The sequence below is a fragment of the Megascapheus bottae genome, chromosome 17 (assembly GCF_031878675.1).
Source record: "Megascapheus bottae isolate mThoBot1 chromosome 17, mThoBot2.hap1, whole genome shotgun sequence".
Classification (NCBI taxonomy): Eukaryota; Metazoa; Chordata; class Mammalia; order Rodentia; family Geomyidae; genus Megascapheus; species Megascapheus bottae.
Genome location: NC_143525.1, coordinates 21,950,885 through 21,967,552, shown reverse-complemented (window position 1 = coordinate 21,967,552; position 16,668 = coordinate 21,950,885). Strand labels below are relative to the sequence as shown.

The following is a 16,668-nucleotide window of genomic DNA, read 5'->3' as shown; positions in this document are numbered from 1 at the left end:
GAATGGACATCTACTTCCACTGAGAAATTAGGGTAGTGATGATATAATTACAGTGTCTTGTTCTCATGAAATGGACATTGCTTTGTGGTCTGGTTGTGGGTTCATTGTCTCCTGCAGATTCCCTGATTTCCAGAATCTTGGTGAGGGCTTTCAACTCTTGAACGCCTATTAATTTTCAGTTCTAAGACACTGATTATGTTTGCTTCCCTCTGCTTTCATTCTCCAAGTTCTGGAAAATAGCCAAAACACTTCACAATGTCATAGTCTTTCAATGGCAGTCTCTAACCCTAGACTCGGTAGACAGGATTTTTTGGATTTAGGGTTGTCACCCAAATTTCATGTCCATTTGGAAAAAAGAATAAAACCTTACAGAGAAATCGCATCATTGCTGTTATAATAAATAAGAATGAAACATAGAGCTCCCCTATGACGCAGCAATTCTTCTACTTGGCATTTACCCAATCATCCAGAAACAAGGACATACTAAATCCACTAGCACAACGATTGCATCACTATTTACCATAGCAAAGATATGGAACCAACCCAGATGCCCCTCAGTTGATGAGTGGATCAACAAGATGTGGTATTTATACACAATGGAATTCTATGCTGCTGTCAGAAAGAATGACATCGCCCCATTTGTAAGGAAATGGAAAGACTTAGTAAAAATCATATTAAGTGAAGTAAGCCAGACCAAAGGAACATAGGCTCAATGGGTTCCCTCATTTGTCCCAGTCAGTAGAAACCTTGTGCTCTCCTAGCAATAGAACAAAACCTAGATACATAGGGCCATGTAGTATGACGCTAAATGAAAGGACCTCTAGGATATAGAATCAAAAGCCATATATGAGTGATTTTTGTCCTTAAGGTACTATGTTATCTCTCATCTCTTTTGCTGTCCCTTGGTTATCTCATATTGTTACAGTATTTCACCTGGTTATCTGATATATTGTATGTATGCTTATTTGGTTATTTGAAATAGGATAGAGAAGAGGGGAAAACAAGATGAAGGTAAGGGTGGGGGAGGGAAATGGGCACCAAGACATGAGAAAGGGTATCAATGTATGTGAAGTAATGCACCCTCTATCTGGTGAATATAATGTAACTCTTCTATTAACTACAATAAAATATTTATGGAATAAAAAAGAAAAGAAAAAAATAAGTAAGGATGAGGTCAAGCTAGATGAATTTAGACTGCAAATCAATGGCTGGTTTCCTTAAACAACACTGTGAAGAAAAAGAGATACAGAGGAAAGAATTCTTGATGCAGTTAGCAGGCTGTATCTTATAAGTCAAGGAAATCTAAGAAGCACTTATTAGCTGCCAAAAACAAAGACAGGTTCTGGTCTAAAACACCATGAGTTTGGACTTCTAATCTCTGGACCTTGTACTTGCTAAGCACTAATCTACAACTTCAGCCATGCCTCAATTTTGGTCTTTGAGCCTCTCAATAAACACATTAGAGACACCTCTTCTAGTCAGTCTAGACACATCTATCTAGCCAATTCATGACATCATAAAAGACATTAGATTTAGGTGAGAACGCATTGGCTGCAATCTTCTTTGGTTCCTTTCTCAGAAATCCTGCATATCCCATAATGTCTCAGTCATACATCCTTGCTAATAGACTTTTGAAAATTGCCCTAAGAGAATTTTTTCCCATCCTGCACTCCTTTACCCATCTGAAGGGCTTTTCTCAAAAGTCCTACTGTAGTCTCAATATAGTCTAGGATAATATACATCAGAAGATTTATGAGACTCATTTTTATCATCACATATGAACTCTTTGATCTTTATTTATTTGTGTGTGTGTGTGTGTGTGTGTGTGTGTGTGCTGGTCTTGTGGCCTGATCTCAGGGCTCTTTTTTATCAAGGCTATCACTCTACCCCCCTTGAGCCACAGTGCCCCTTCATGCTTTTTCTGAGTAGTTCATTGGAGATAAGCATCTCACAGGCTTTTCTATACAGGCTGGCTTTGAACTAAGAACTTCAGATCTCAGCCTACTGAGTAGCTAGGATTGTACGCATGAGGCACCAGTATCTGGCTGAACTCCTTGGTCTTTTTACGCCTTCGGTCAAAGTGACCTTGTTGCCTGCTGTGACCTTGTAGTATCCCCTCCCTGTTCTCTCCTACGTAACGTTCTTCCCCACTTTGTAGCTCTTTGCACCAAAATTTGCACACATTTCTTCCAACTGATTACAACTCTTAAAGGCAAACACTGCCTTTCATTTATGCTTTTACCCAACACAATGCCTTCACTAATAAAAATCATTCAAAACCCATCTAGTTCCAACACATGTCATTATATTTAATAAGTATTTGGTCAACATGGCTTGGGTAGAACTACACGATATCTGAAGCTTCCATTTTCTTCATCTTAGCCTGTTGAAAAGTGAGTCCAGGCTTCTCTTTGCTTAGTTTAGTGGTATCAGGTACCACTGACATCCCATCTTTTACTTTGAAACAGGAAACACCACCAAGAATGGCTTAGCCTAAGCCTACTACGCTTCTAAATCTCAAAGAATAGAGAGCAGAGGAAGCTGGAGAGAGGCCAGAAGCGGCCAACGTCATTCCTTCAATTCGGATTGTACCCTGTAGTCTCATCTGTACCCCCTCTGCCCCCCACCCCACACGCTCACCAGATGATTTAAGGAGGTAACTCTTTCTTCAGACTTGACAAGGTTAGAATTAGGTGAATACAAATCATCAAAAAATGTTTTGGTGGCTGGCTATAAAAGTTATTTCTATAGAGCAGTGATGGAATCCCCTTATTCGCCAAGAAAGGATCAAACTCTGCCCTTATCCCCATCGGCAAAATCCCTGACGCCAACACTATAGAAATCAAATATTAATCTCTTCCCACCAGGAGGCTGGTACTCAGCCTGCAGACCCTGAGCTCTGCCAAGAGGAAGAAACATATAAATCAAGCACATGTTGAACACAATGCCAAAAAAGAAGGCTCCTCCATCATTCAGTAAAGATTTCTGCAAAGGAAAGCAGATCTAAGGGCCCTCAAGTTTCCCCGTGGAATGAGAGCAGGGCAGAGAGTAATTTGGGAACCCTGCAGATAAGACATTGTTCAGCTGAGGTTCTCATCAAGATCAAGAGTTCCACCAGGAACTTGTAAGCCTATCAAGTAACAAGTTTCCCGACGACCCCAAGCCTCTGCTGCTGGCTTCCAGATCTAGGAGTTAGGAAATTTTCCCAGAGATTATTCTACATGCGCAAGTTGGAAGAAACATGAAGTATTTCTTTTTGATAAAGTGACTTCACATCAAATCATGAAATTTGACTTGGATTCTTACCCAATCTTCTCACTTTTGGAATGGAAAAAAAATAGTACATTTTATCACAGATACAAGGCAAGAAATAGATTAAACAGTATACTCAAAGCACTAAAACCATTGATGCTGTCATATAGTAAATGTATATATAAAATATGTAGATATGTACACTCTCACTTTGTTTGCTTGCTTGCTTACTGAAGGCTGATACTTTACCACTGAGCTTTTACTTTTTTCTGGTAGTTAAGTGGACATTCTCATGGACTTTCCTGGCTCGCAATCTTGATTCTTACCTTCCAGTCTCCTGAGTAGCTATAGGCGAGCCACTGACTTCTGGGTTAGGCATGTAATGAAAATCAGTGCTATTACCCTGGAAAGAGAAGCTGACTGCCTAACAGACTGTTTTCAGATTTCCAGTACCCCTGGTGAACCTTCACTAGAATCAGCCACTTTTGAAACGGATAAATAAGAATGATACAATCATTCCTGTCCCATGTGTGTGTGTGTGTGTGTGTGTGTGTGTGTGTGTGTGTGTGTTTAATGCTCTTAATGTGTGTTTGATCCTCAGGAAGCTATCCCCATCGACAGTTTTTATGAGTATGCTGAGAGTGATGCCTAGATCCTGGGTAAGAGAAAGGTAAATAAGAATGCTGTTCTGCTGTTCAAAGATGAAGTTTTGGATCAAAGAGCTCGAGATGGTGGCAATTGCTGCCCTCCAGGTGGTGGCAATTGCTGCCTTGCTGATAAAGCTGGGGTCGGGCCACTGCACCTGTGTCCTACTCTGGCTTTTTTTTATTGACAAGGAACAATTTGAAGTGTCTAAGAATTATTTTATGACTCTAATAACCATCGTTTCTTTAGTGACTCAAGTCTACACCTGTAAAACTCAGAGGGTTATTCCCCCTTCCCTTCTTGCTCCTCCTTCTATGCCTTTTTCTTTCGAACATTACTTTCTTGGAAGCTTCTAAATAAGTTATCAAAATGATCATTTGGTTTCCAGCCAATGATTGAGGACAATGGCAAACTATACCACACAACATTCTTTTTTTTCATATATTTTTATTGTAATTAATAGAAGGGTTACATGATATTTGCCAGATAGATGGTGCATTAATTCACATACATTGATACCCTCTCACATGTCTTAGTCCCCATTTCCCTCCCCCCACCCCCACCCCTCATCTTGTTTTCCCCCGTTCCCTATCCAATTTCAAATAACCAAATACAAATATATCCGATATATCAGGTAACAAAGTGAGATACTATAACAATATGAGATAACCAAGGGACAGCAAAAGAGATGAGAGATAACCTAGCACCTTAAGAACAACAATCATTCATTATATGGCTTATGTTTCTATATCCTAGAGATCCTTTCATTTAGCGTCATACTATATGGCCTTTTGTATCAAGGTTTTGCTCTATTGCAAATCTCTGCTAGGAGAGCCCAAGGTTTCTATTCATTATGACAAATTAGGGAAACCATTGAGCCTATGTTCCTTTGAGTCTGGCTTACTTCACTTAATATGATTTTTTCTAAGTCTTTCCATTTCCTAACAAATGGGGCGATGTCATTCTTTCTGACAGCAGCATAGAATTCCATTGTGTACAAATACCACAACTTGTTGATCCACTCATCAACTGAGGGACATCTAGTTGGTTCCATATCTTTGCTATGGTAAATAGTGCTGCAATGAACATTGTTGTGCTGGTGGATTTAGTATGTCTTTGTTTCTGGATGATTGGGTAAATGCCAAGTAGTTGAATTGCTGGGTCATAGGGGAGCTCTATGTTTAGTCTTTTGAGGAACTGCCATACTGCTTTCCATAGTGGTTGAACGAGTTTGCACTCCCACCAACAATGTAGTAATGATCCCTCCTGGCCACATCCTCTCCAGCATCTGTTATTAGTTTTCTTGATCCTGGCCATTCTAACTGGAATGAGGTGGAATCTTAGAGCTGTTTTGATTTGCATTTCTTTTATGACCAGAGATGTTGAGCATTTCTTCATGTGTCTATAGGACATTTTTGTTTCTTCTTCAGAGAAGACTCTCTTTAAGTCTTTGGCCCATCTTTTAATGGGATGGTTGTTACTTTGGAGATTAGTTTTGGAGTGATTCAATTTTTTTGAGCTGTTGATACATTTTAGATATGAGGCCTTTGTCCGTTGTTTTGGTGGTGAAGATCTTCTCCCACTCTGTAGGCTTCCTAATTAATTTACTAGATATGTCCTTTGCCATACAAAAGCTCTGCAGTTTAATGCAGTCCCACTTACCCAGCCTTTCTCTGATTTGTTGTGATTCTTGGTCCTTATTAAGAAAGTTTCGACTTGTGCCAAGGAGGTCTAGTGTATCTCCTATTCCTTCTTGTAAAGTTTTCAGAGTGTCGGCTTTTACCTCCAAGTCTTTGATCCATTTGGAGTTAATTCTAGTACAGGGTGACAAAGAAGGATCCAACTTTAGTTTTCTGCAGGTGCTTAAGCCAGTTCTGCCAGCACCGCTTGTTGAAGAGGCTATCTTTCTTCCTTTCTATTTTTTTTTTTGGCTCCCTTGTCAAAGATTAGATGGCCATAGGTCTGTGGTTTAATATCTGGGTCTTCAGTTCTATTCCACTGGTCTTCAGGCTTGTTCTTGTGCCAGTACCAATCTGTTTTGATAATTATAGCTCTGTAATAGAGTCTAAAGTTTGGTATTGAAATTCCTCCTGTGCTGTTCTTTCTGCTAAGAAGTGTTTTTGCTATATGGGGTCTTTTATTATTCCATATGAAATTTTGGATTGCCTCTTCTATTTCTTTAAAGAATGACATTGGGATATTGATGGGTATTGCGTTGAATTTGTAGATAGCCCTTGGCAAGATTGTCATTTTCACGATATTGACACATTCTTATCTGAAGTAAGAGATTCTGGGGGTGAGAGGATTCCATATGGGTTTGACCAAACTTTCTCTGGACTGGGGCTATATTTGTACCATTGTTCCTTCTCTATCTCCTTCCAAATATGCCATGTTGGATTTGAAAAGTTCTTTCTGTGTTCTCTTATGATGAAACTCTTGTGTATCTAAGTTCATCTACCCTTTGCTTTCTTAGGGAGTCTGAACTAACATTAATAAATAGGCTGTCCTGGATATGCAAAAGAACAAATACCTTTCCACATCTGCAAATGCTGTACCAACAGTTCCACTGTTTGACTGTGTTTGTGGCCCTTAAGAATTTTGTAGAGTATGAAGAATCCAATTCAGGTGACACAAAGAGTTTCTAGATGGTAACTATGTCCCAAGCAGCTATTCTGTTACTGGTCCCATGCAACGTACTTGGAATAAACAGGGTTCAAGAACACATGCATCTTATTTTTTTTCCTGGTTCTTCAGCCTAAATTTAATACTGGCTTAAAGGACATCTTTTCATCAACTAAAGGAAAGCCTACATTCAAGTTATAAGAGCAATCATTTTTACCCTTACATTGAAAACATGTGTTCAAGCATTAGGAATTGTTGGGCTCTTTACTGGATGTCTTTACATATCTAATAATTTCCATGTATGAACAGCCATAAGTCCATAAGTTCTTGGGAAATTTAGTCCCACTAGTTATTGGGATAATTTTTTTCATCTCAGTTTTCAAACTTAAACACACATACACACACACACACACGCACACACACCTCCTTTTTTTCTTATGGTCTTTATAAAAACTTGTTTGTGAGGATTGGAAAATGAATCTGAAGAAAGCCTTGCCACTTAGAAAAGGGTAATACACTTGCTATTAATTCTGTAGTCTTCACAGCATCTCGGTAAGGGCGGACCGTTTAGCTTCCTGTCAGAGCTTTAAACCCAAGCTTTCATGAGACTATATATTTCTCAGTTCTTTAAACTTTTTCAGAGTTAAACATTCCAGATCTTAAACATAATTATTTTTTTTAAATAATTAAATTAGCCAGGCACTGGTGTCTCACATAGGAGGCTGAGATCTGAAGATCAAGGTTCTAATCCAGCCCATTACAAGAATGTCTATGAAACTCTTATCTCCAACTAAACACCAAAAAGATAGGAGTGGAGCTGTGACTCAAGTAGTAGGATACTAGCCTTGGGCCACAAAGCTCCTGAACAGTGCCCAGGCCCTGAGTTTATCCTTACGATTTGTATGTATATGCACATACACACACACACACACACACACACACACACACACACACACACACACAGAAACTGGCATAGATTGAATAAGTTAACTATTTAAACCAGTCAGACTTTTAGCTCACTGTTGGTGGGCATAGCAGGAGTGGCAGAGAACAGAGGAACCCTGGGAAGTGTTTTGCAAGTGAGATCAAATTCCTGCAGGAAACTGCTTATCCAGTTTCTTTATGCCAGGCAAGAAAACCAACTCACATCTGGGTAAAAAATGAAAATTAAGTAGTAGCAAAATAAATTAGTCTATGAGCCAAGCTTAGAATTTATTTATTTCCTTTTGGTTTTGTTTCCATATAAACCTCTTCTTGGAATTGGATAGGGACGGGGGGGGGGGGGAGAAACAAGATGAGGGGCAGAGGTGGTGGGAGGGAAATGGGGACCAAGACATGAGAAAGGGTATCAACGTATATGAAGTAATGCACCCTCTAACTGGTGAATATAATTTAACCCTTCTATTAATTACAATAAAAATATATGAAAAAATAAACCTCTTCTTGGAAATCTTTTTTTTAAAATATCTTTATATGGAAGGCACAATTCATGTAATAAAACATAAGCAAGTTTCTGAAAACAGACACATTTTATCAGAGGCTATTTGTTCCATGAATAATAACAGAAATTTCAGGAAGTTGAGATCTTTCAAACTTCACTTTTACTTTACAGTAAGTGTATACTGTCAGAAGGAAAAATAAGGGTGAAGAGAAAGAAAGAAACAAAGAAACAAAGAAAGAAAGAAAGAAAGAAAGAAAAAAGAGAAAACATGGCTAGGCATATAATTTTAGCTACTCTGGAGTCAGAGATCTGAGGCCTGGCATGTGAAGCCAACCAGAGAAGGAACGTCTGTGAGATTCTTATCTCCAACTAAGTACCCAAAAAGCTGAAACCGGAGCTATAACTCAAATGGTAGAATGCCAGACTTATGTGAAAAAGCTAAAGGACATTGCTCAGTACAGACACAAAACCAACCAAACAAATAAAACATTGTCAGTTTATATTTTTTATGAAATGAGAAGGAGGTGGGGAGCATGGGAGATCAAGAAAGCAATTCCTTCCAGGCATTATTGGCTCGGACCTGTAATACTAGCTACCATGGAGGCTGAGATCTGAGGATTGCAGTTCAAAGCCAGAGGATTGCAGTTCAAAGCCAGCTCAGGCATGAAAGTCTATGACACTCATCTCCATTTAACCACCAGCAAACCAGAAATAGAGGTGTGGCTGAAAGTGGTAGATCTCTAGCCCTGAGCTAAAAAGCTCGGGAACAGCGCCCAGGCCCAGAATTCAAGCCCCACAAACAACCAACGTTTTTTTTTGTTTTTTGTTTTTTGTTTTTTTAAAGCAATTCCAACTTAGTCTTGATTTGATCATGACCTTGCAGGTCCTTGTTTATTTGTAGACTCTGAAAAGAGAAGAGCAGAAGTTGAGGATAAAAAAAGGAGAAGCAATGAGGAAATTGGATGTACAAATACCTACTCATCATTAGAAGAAATAGCTCTATTGTCTTATTTTACTGTAACTATAGATAATGCACAATCTATTCTTTAAAACTCTGGCAGAAAAGGTTGTGACTTTTTTTACCCAAGACAGATGGTAAATATTTAAGAAAATAGATGTGTTTAATCTCATTTGAACATTAAGGAAGGCATTCAGGCATATGTTGGAATATTATGTGACACTTTGTAAATATGTACATTTTTATCTGCCAAATTAAAACATTTCCTCCAACATTTTTCCTTTTCTTTTTTTAAAATAATTTTTTATTGTGATTAATAGAAGGGTTATATTATATTCACCAGACAGAAGGTGCATAACTTCACAAACATTGATACCCTTTCTCATGACTTTTGGCTAAGATCAAGTGTAGTATCTGTTCTTATCAGTTTAATATCCTCCAACATTTTAACTTGGGAGCTCTATTTTCTATGATTGTTGGGAAGTCACCAAGTTTAATGCCATAGGCAAGATGGAGCATCCACGACTTTTAGTGTTTTCCATAGAACCACAGTGGAAAAAGGCAGCTTTGAATATTCTTAAATTATGTTTTTATTATCTTTAAGTACTTTTTACAAAGCAGTTGGCTTTCAATAAGGTAATTTATGATTAAAATTCATCTTTATTGATATCACCCATTTCATTATTCTCCCTCATTTTACCCAACCTTTAATTTTCTTTATTTCATAGGATGTGCACAGAATATCTTAAAATACAAAATTGTGGCTTCTTGTGCATGAGGAGAGAGATAGCCTGGGCAATGAAAATGACTTATTAGATTTTGTTTTCAGGCTGACATAATTGATAAAATATTTTAGCTCCCATGAAAGAAATTGCATACTTTATTCAATGTCACAGGTATTCAGAAGCTACATAGTTAACTTTGTGGCTGAAATCATATTTAATTTCACTTATTTGCTTTCAGTATGCAGAAGAAAAAATTAGTTCCACAATTCTGTCCCTACTAACTTCTTTCTTTAAGCTAGGAAGCAAAAAATAACACATTGTTATTACTTCCATTCATCTGTAACTTCACTAGAGCTCAAAATATTAATTTGATTTGACTGACACATAAAAATTTCTGAATGAGTTCATTGGCATTGGGACAATGCATAGGTTAAAAAATCAATCAATATTCTTTTTTTTTCAAGATTTTCAAGAATGATATTTGTAAAATGAAATCAAATATTTAGCACTGGATATATTAAAAACTTACTCCTTACCCACAACTCCTTTTTTATGTATAAATGAGGAATTATTAGGAATCACATTTGAAAAGACCAAAAAGGAAATGAGATTTTATAAAATCATGGAAACTTGCTTGGAGCATAAGGACAATATTTTCTGACAGTTGGAATATGTACATTTATGTTAGAGTAAGTTAACTTATAAGAGAGATTCCTCAACACTCATGATATTGCAGCAGTACTAACAAAACCCAAGATACTAAACCTGACCCAGCAAGTAATGGTTAGATAAAGAAAATGGCATATTTTCACTAATATACAGGATCTGAACCTCAAAGAAGATAATAAGATAACCTGCTTATAAAAGAGGGAACTGTTTCATGAGAAAATTCATGAATAGATACAGAAGTAGGGAATGGGTGAGACAGGGGGTGAGTAGATAAGTATAAAATTATACATGTATGAAAATAGAATAATGAAGCCTATAAAACTTTCCATAAAGGAGAGAAAATGCAACCCAGGATTAAGAAAGAGTAACACAGATAGGATGCATTTGATCAAAGTGATATGTAAATATCGTAATGAAGTCTGTTTGTACAATTCATTGAGACTAATAAAAATTGCAAAACACTGTCAAATTCATTATGGAATAAAGCAAAACTTGGTTGCTCATTGACAATGTCTAGTGACTTAAATGAAGCAGCAACCAAATAGTTGTTTTTATATTTTTTGAGGTTGCAGATATTTACTTTAGTAGCTTATGTAAAATAGTTTATATATAAAGAATTCTGATTTGGGGTTTGTGGTGCATGCCTGTTATACTAACTTCTCAGAGATCCACGAAGAGGAGTGATCTGAGCAAAAATATTTGTAATGCCTATCATAGTGAGCTGTGGATGGTCTACTGTCACCCCAGCTGTGTGGGAGGAACAGCAGAGGAAAACTAAATGGAGAGTTACGAAAGTCTCGATTCTGTAAAGACACCGATTTAAGCCTGATGTATTGCGTGACTTTTCAATCAAGATCTCGATGGAGTATTTATAGCACTTGACAGGCTGACACAAGAATTTATTTAAATTTTTTAAAAGAAGAACCAAGGGTAAAACCAGTAAAACTATGGAAAGAAATAAAGGTATGATTAATCACAAAGGATGAAGATGTATGCTTGTTTTAAGATACTTTATAGACAACAGTTTACTGGAAATGTTTGGTTTGTGTCTAAGGTTGTCTGTTATGATGAACGTTTAGGTATGAGCCTGCAATATCATCTTTGTGATCTTATATTGATTTTGGATCTCCCAATTTCCCTTCTTCCTTGGGCAGGCTTTCACCTTTGACTTCTGACCCAGTTAACACTTCCCTGCCCCCTGGTGGTTGAAAATCAAATTGATTAGTGCAGGAAGCAAACATCTTCAACACCAGAGATCAATGCAGCATTCCTGTGAGTTCCCTGGCTATCTTGGGTCATGGATGCACCTCGGCTGAAACCTTTGGTTCAGTCATTTCCACACACCTGGAACTGATCACACATGAGTGGGACAAATAGGAACAAATCAAGGGATGTGCAGATTCTTGACTTGTATGACATGAACAATTATTGAGAAACGAGGAATCTATTCAGTAATTAGCACGATGCAATTGTTGTATTGCATACAAACTCATGAACTGATGCTCTTATAATATGAAAATATCACTGCAGATGCGTTACTAATTTAAATGCAGAGTTGCATTTCAAGGTGATGTAAGTGCCAGCTCTTGGTGAAAGTTTAATCCTCCTTGTTTTCGTTATTTTTTTAAATTATCTTCAAGTAGTTGTTCAAGGGGATTTCAATTCCACACGTTGGTTTGTGACTGCATCTGCTCAGTGTCACCCCTTTCGTAATTCTGCTTGTCTCTCCCAACTCTGCTCATCTCCATTTTCCTTTAAAATACACACACACACACACACACACACACACACACACACACACACACACACACACACTTTGTCTCTCCATAAAATCCCAACAGCAAAAACACAATAAAGTTGCTAATGTCAAAGACAAGTCACCGTAGGAACAAAAGGAATAGAGTTAATATTTAGGCCTACATCACAAATCTGTGGTCTTTTTAATGTAGTGGTTTCCATGCAAAAAACATAAGAGTGTTGATTTTGGATGATTTAAAAAGATTCCAGTAGGCATTATTTTTCTAACCAGACAAGGTAATTGCAATCTGAGGGATAATGTGAAGATAGTTTTTTTCTTTCTATTTCTTTTTCTTCCTTTCTTTCTTTTTTTCCTTTTTCTTCCTTCTTTCCTTTCTCTCTCTCTCTCTTCCTTGACAAAACTGGCATTTCTTTCCTCTGTCTTCTCTCTTTCTTTTTTCCTTCCTTCTTTCCTTTCGCTCCCTTTCAATTTTTCTTCTTTTTCTTTTTCCTTTCCTTTGTTTTTCCTCCCTTCCTCCCTCCCTTCCCCACTTTCTTCCTTCTCTCTCTGTTTCTCTCTCTGTATGTGTGTGTCTCTCTCTCCCCTCTTCTCCTGGCAATGCCTGGGTTTGAAGTCAGGCTTTCACACTTGATAAGCTAGTTCTCTACGTCTTGAGACACGTTTTCAGCTCTTTATGTTTTTTATTTATATTTTCCACAAGGTCTTTCCTTTTCCTCAGTGATAGTCTTAGACCATGATTCTTCTAATGTCTGTGTAGCAAGGATTACAAAAATGTACCACCACACCACATTTGCTTTCTCAGATAAAGTCATACTAAAGTTTTACCCAAGTTGGCCTCTAAGTGTTATTCTTCCAATCCTTATATATGGTCTTTATGCATTATCCACCATGTCATGCTCAAACTTATATATTTTAACAATGAATATTTCCTAGGATAATATAAAACATTCTCTTTAGATTACTCATAATATGCCCATCCTTTACCTGCCATATTAACCCAGATAATTCTTTTTTTTTTTCAAGTCTTGGGCTTAAGCTCAGGGCCTGAGCACTATCCTTGGAGTTTCTCAAGGCTAGAGCTCTACCACTTGAGACTCAGCACCACTTCCAGCTTTTTTCTATGCATGTGGTACCGAGGAATCCAACCCGGGTTTTTGTGCATGCTAGGCAAGCACTCTACCACTAGGCCAAACTCTGCACTCCCCCGCCCTGAGAATTCTTTTATCAACAAAAAATATGTCATCTCATGTGCTCATGTTTTTATTCTTTTTTTCCCTCCTATCTTCCTGACTTGCTAAACTGCCTCAAGGGTGCAAACTGGAATATCTCTTCTGAAGTCTCCCTGCGTTCCACTCATGGCATTTCCAATTTTAGCTCTGTTACCTGAGCTTGTACTGTCATGGCCCAGTATTATAAGGTGAATTGTCTCATTGCTAACACATTTCCACTCCACCAAAGTGTACTGGAACTTATTCTGGGCTGTGGAACAACATTGGTGGAGGCCAGGGATGTTGGAGACAGAGTCAGTTTGGCTGCGTCCTGAGTGAGTCCTCCCTCTGTTGCTAAGGAGGAGCAATGTTTGGTGGTCAGCATGCAGGCTGGGAGCCATGACTCACGGAGCCTGTTCCAGTTCTTGACTGATTTCTGGCATGACCTTACACAGGACCTTTCTGGGACTCTCTGATTCTGTTTGATCCAGTTTTTCAGGTCTCCTTGAGCTTTGTTGTTGTTATTGCTGTTGTTTGTTTAAGAGCTTGCTCCCTTTAGGGGAAACATTTCAGAAAAAGAAAAATTGGTTAAGGGGTTCCAGGAAATTGTCCAGTGCTAAGGCAATAGAGACACAGTCACTATTTACCTGGGTAGCGTATGCTACATTTCCTACCAGGATCTCTATCTTGGGTTTCATCTAATTTACTTTTCTTTCTTCTTTTCTTCTTGAGATACTGTGTTTGAATCAAGGGGCTCGGGCTTGCTTGTTTGAATGAAGGGCTTTGGGCTTGCTAAACAATCCCTCCAATCATTTGAATTCTACCTTTACTCCTATCTGCTTTCCTTATTTGCATTTAAAGTTTTGTGTTTCGGCCAGGGTTGATCTCAGACCTGTGATCCTACCTATATCATCCCTGTATCTGGAATAGTAAGTGTATACATAGTTCTGCTGGTTATTTAAGATAGAGTCTTGCTAACTTTTTCTTTGACCAAGCTGGTCTTGAATTGTCATAATTTTATCTCTGCCTTCTAAGCCGCTGGAAGTACGAGTATCAGCCACTGCGATACACAGCTTTCTATTGGAGTTCCTTAATATTAGCTGGTGATATATACTTCAAACATGTTATTGATCAAGTGTCATTTGCATGCTGGTTACAAACCTCTGTGACTGCATTGTCTGACTAGAAGAGAGACATGCAAGCTTTTGTACAACTCGACCCTAATCCACCTTCTCTGTTGGTACTTACTCTATTACAGTTTCACATTTTCTGACACAGCTGAGTTGATCTCCTAGACTTGTTGTTGTTGTTGTTTATGGTTTCGTTTTCTTTGTCCTGGGACTTGAACTCAGGACCAGAGTGCTATACCTGAGCCTACATTAGTACTCTAGATTAGTGCTCTTTCATGTGAGCCATAGCTTTACTTCTGGCTTTTTTTGGTGATTATTTGCAGGTAAGAGTCACACAGACTTTCCTGCCTGGACTTACTTGGAATCAGTATTCTCAGATCTTAGCTTCCTGAAAAGCTAGGATTATAGATGTGAGCCATGGACAGCCTGTTCTGGCTATTTTTTTTTTACCTCAGCATTACTTTTAGAAAGCAAAGCCTTTGTTAAAAAAATTATATCATAGAATAGGACAAAATCTAAGAGCTTACAGATAGTCACTGCTTAGTAAATAAAAGCTGAGTGAATGAGTCAATGAATAATTATGTGAAGAATTGAATGTACTCTGTTTCATTCACTCAAGATGTCTTTAAAATCTAAATACTACCCCTGGCTCATGGCTTATCCCAAATGAACACCTGTGCTACAAGGTCTTCTTGAATCTCCATGAAGAAATGACTTTTCTTCCATCCTTCACCACTCCCTCCACTTTGGTGACAAATTTCCATTTGTTCCCTTTCTATATGCATACTAGCTTCATAGGAAGGAACTAAGGATTTTTAACTTCGAGTCTTTACCCAGTCATAATTATCCACTATTTGTTGAATCAAGTGTATATGTGCATGTGTGTGAACACACATCTGTGGCTTTGAAAGCCACGCGTCATTCTCTTCCCTGACCATTATTCTTTCTTTCTTGGAACTTCCCATAGTTGGAGAGTTCTGAGTGGTGAACGAGTATGGAAACATAAAACCAATATGAAAATAGGATGGAAGGACCAGCCTTTTGTCGATTTGTGACCCTTAACTTGACATCATACAGGAATTTTTCAAAAATATATTTAACACTTATTAGCATACATTCATTATACATAGGGGTTTCATGTGATGTTTATAGACTTGCATACAATTTTCTCCTATTGAATCCATTCCCTCTGTCACTGTTCCATCGCACCTCCTTTGCTTCCTGGAACAATTTCAACAATTGTTTTCTTTTCATGGTGTATATGTATCCCTCACCCCATACCTTCTTCTTTCATGCTCCCATCCTCCATGGTACATAATCCAAATAAAAGTTATCTGACAACACTGACATTCATTTTTCAGGACTAGATTCTAAATATGAGAGAAAACATGTGATATTTGAGATTTCTTTTGGTCTTGAGGATTAGGATGTGTAAGTTTTACTAAAATGCATCACAAAACCCTCATGTCTGTTCATTTATCTGTCATGGGGAAGGTACATGGGCACAGAAGTAGAGGGACAAAACAGTGGAACCCACTAGACAGTATGCTGAATATGAATTATACAACCTGACTTGTGTGACTCTTCAGGAAGGGAAAACCTGGACAAGATAAGGCCAGGGGTGATCTTGTCTCAAAGCATATGTAATCACTACCTGACTTATATAACTGTAACCCCTCTCTAAATCACCTTTAGAACAACAGTAAATATATTTTTAAAAAAATATGTTGTTGCACATGATGAATGCCTGAGATTTTTTGCATTCTTACAAGTCATGAACAAATTTAGGTATTTCATACATATTTAACAACTTCCATTTGTTATCTTTCAGGACCCCAAGTAAGAATAAAAATGAGTAATAACTTAGGTAAATAATAATAAAAGTTAGTAAAAATTTATCCATACATCTCAAAAGAGGTTATGTACTTTATGTGCTTGAAGTTCTGAGATAGAAATAGGCTTTATTTCAAATGACATAAAGCTAGATGCAAGTCCCAAGTCAGGATCCATTCTTCCCAGCCATTAGCAAAACAAACATGGAGACTCAGTATCTGCCTTTTCCTAACAATATGACTTGGATATCTTTCTCTTTTTTTGCCAGTCCTGGATCTTGAACTCAGGTTTTCAATGCTGTCCTTGGGCTTTCTCAAGGATAGAGCTCTACCACTTGAGCCACAACATCACTTCTGGCTTTTTCTATGTATGTGGTACTGAAGAATCAAACTCTGGTCTTCATGCATGCTAGGCAAGCACACTACC

General features: G+C 37.9%; 1 pseudogene; it reads left to right on the top strand.

Annotated features, from left to right (window-relative positions):
• Positions 1 to 9,292: 9,292 nt before the first annotated feature.
• LOC150051341 (U2 spliceosomal RNA) lies at positions 9,293 to 9,411 on the top strand (annotated as a pseudogene).
• The last annotated feature ends 7,257 nt before the right edge of the window (positions 9,412 to 16,668 follow it).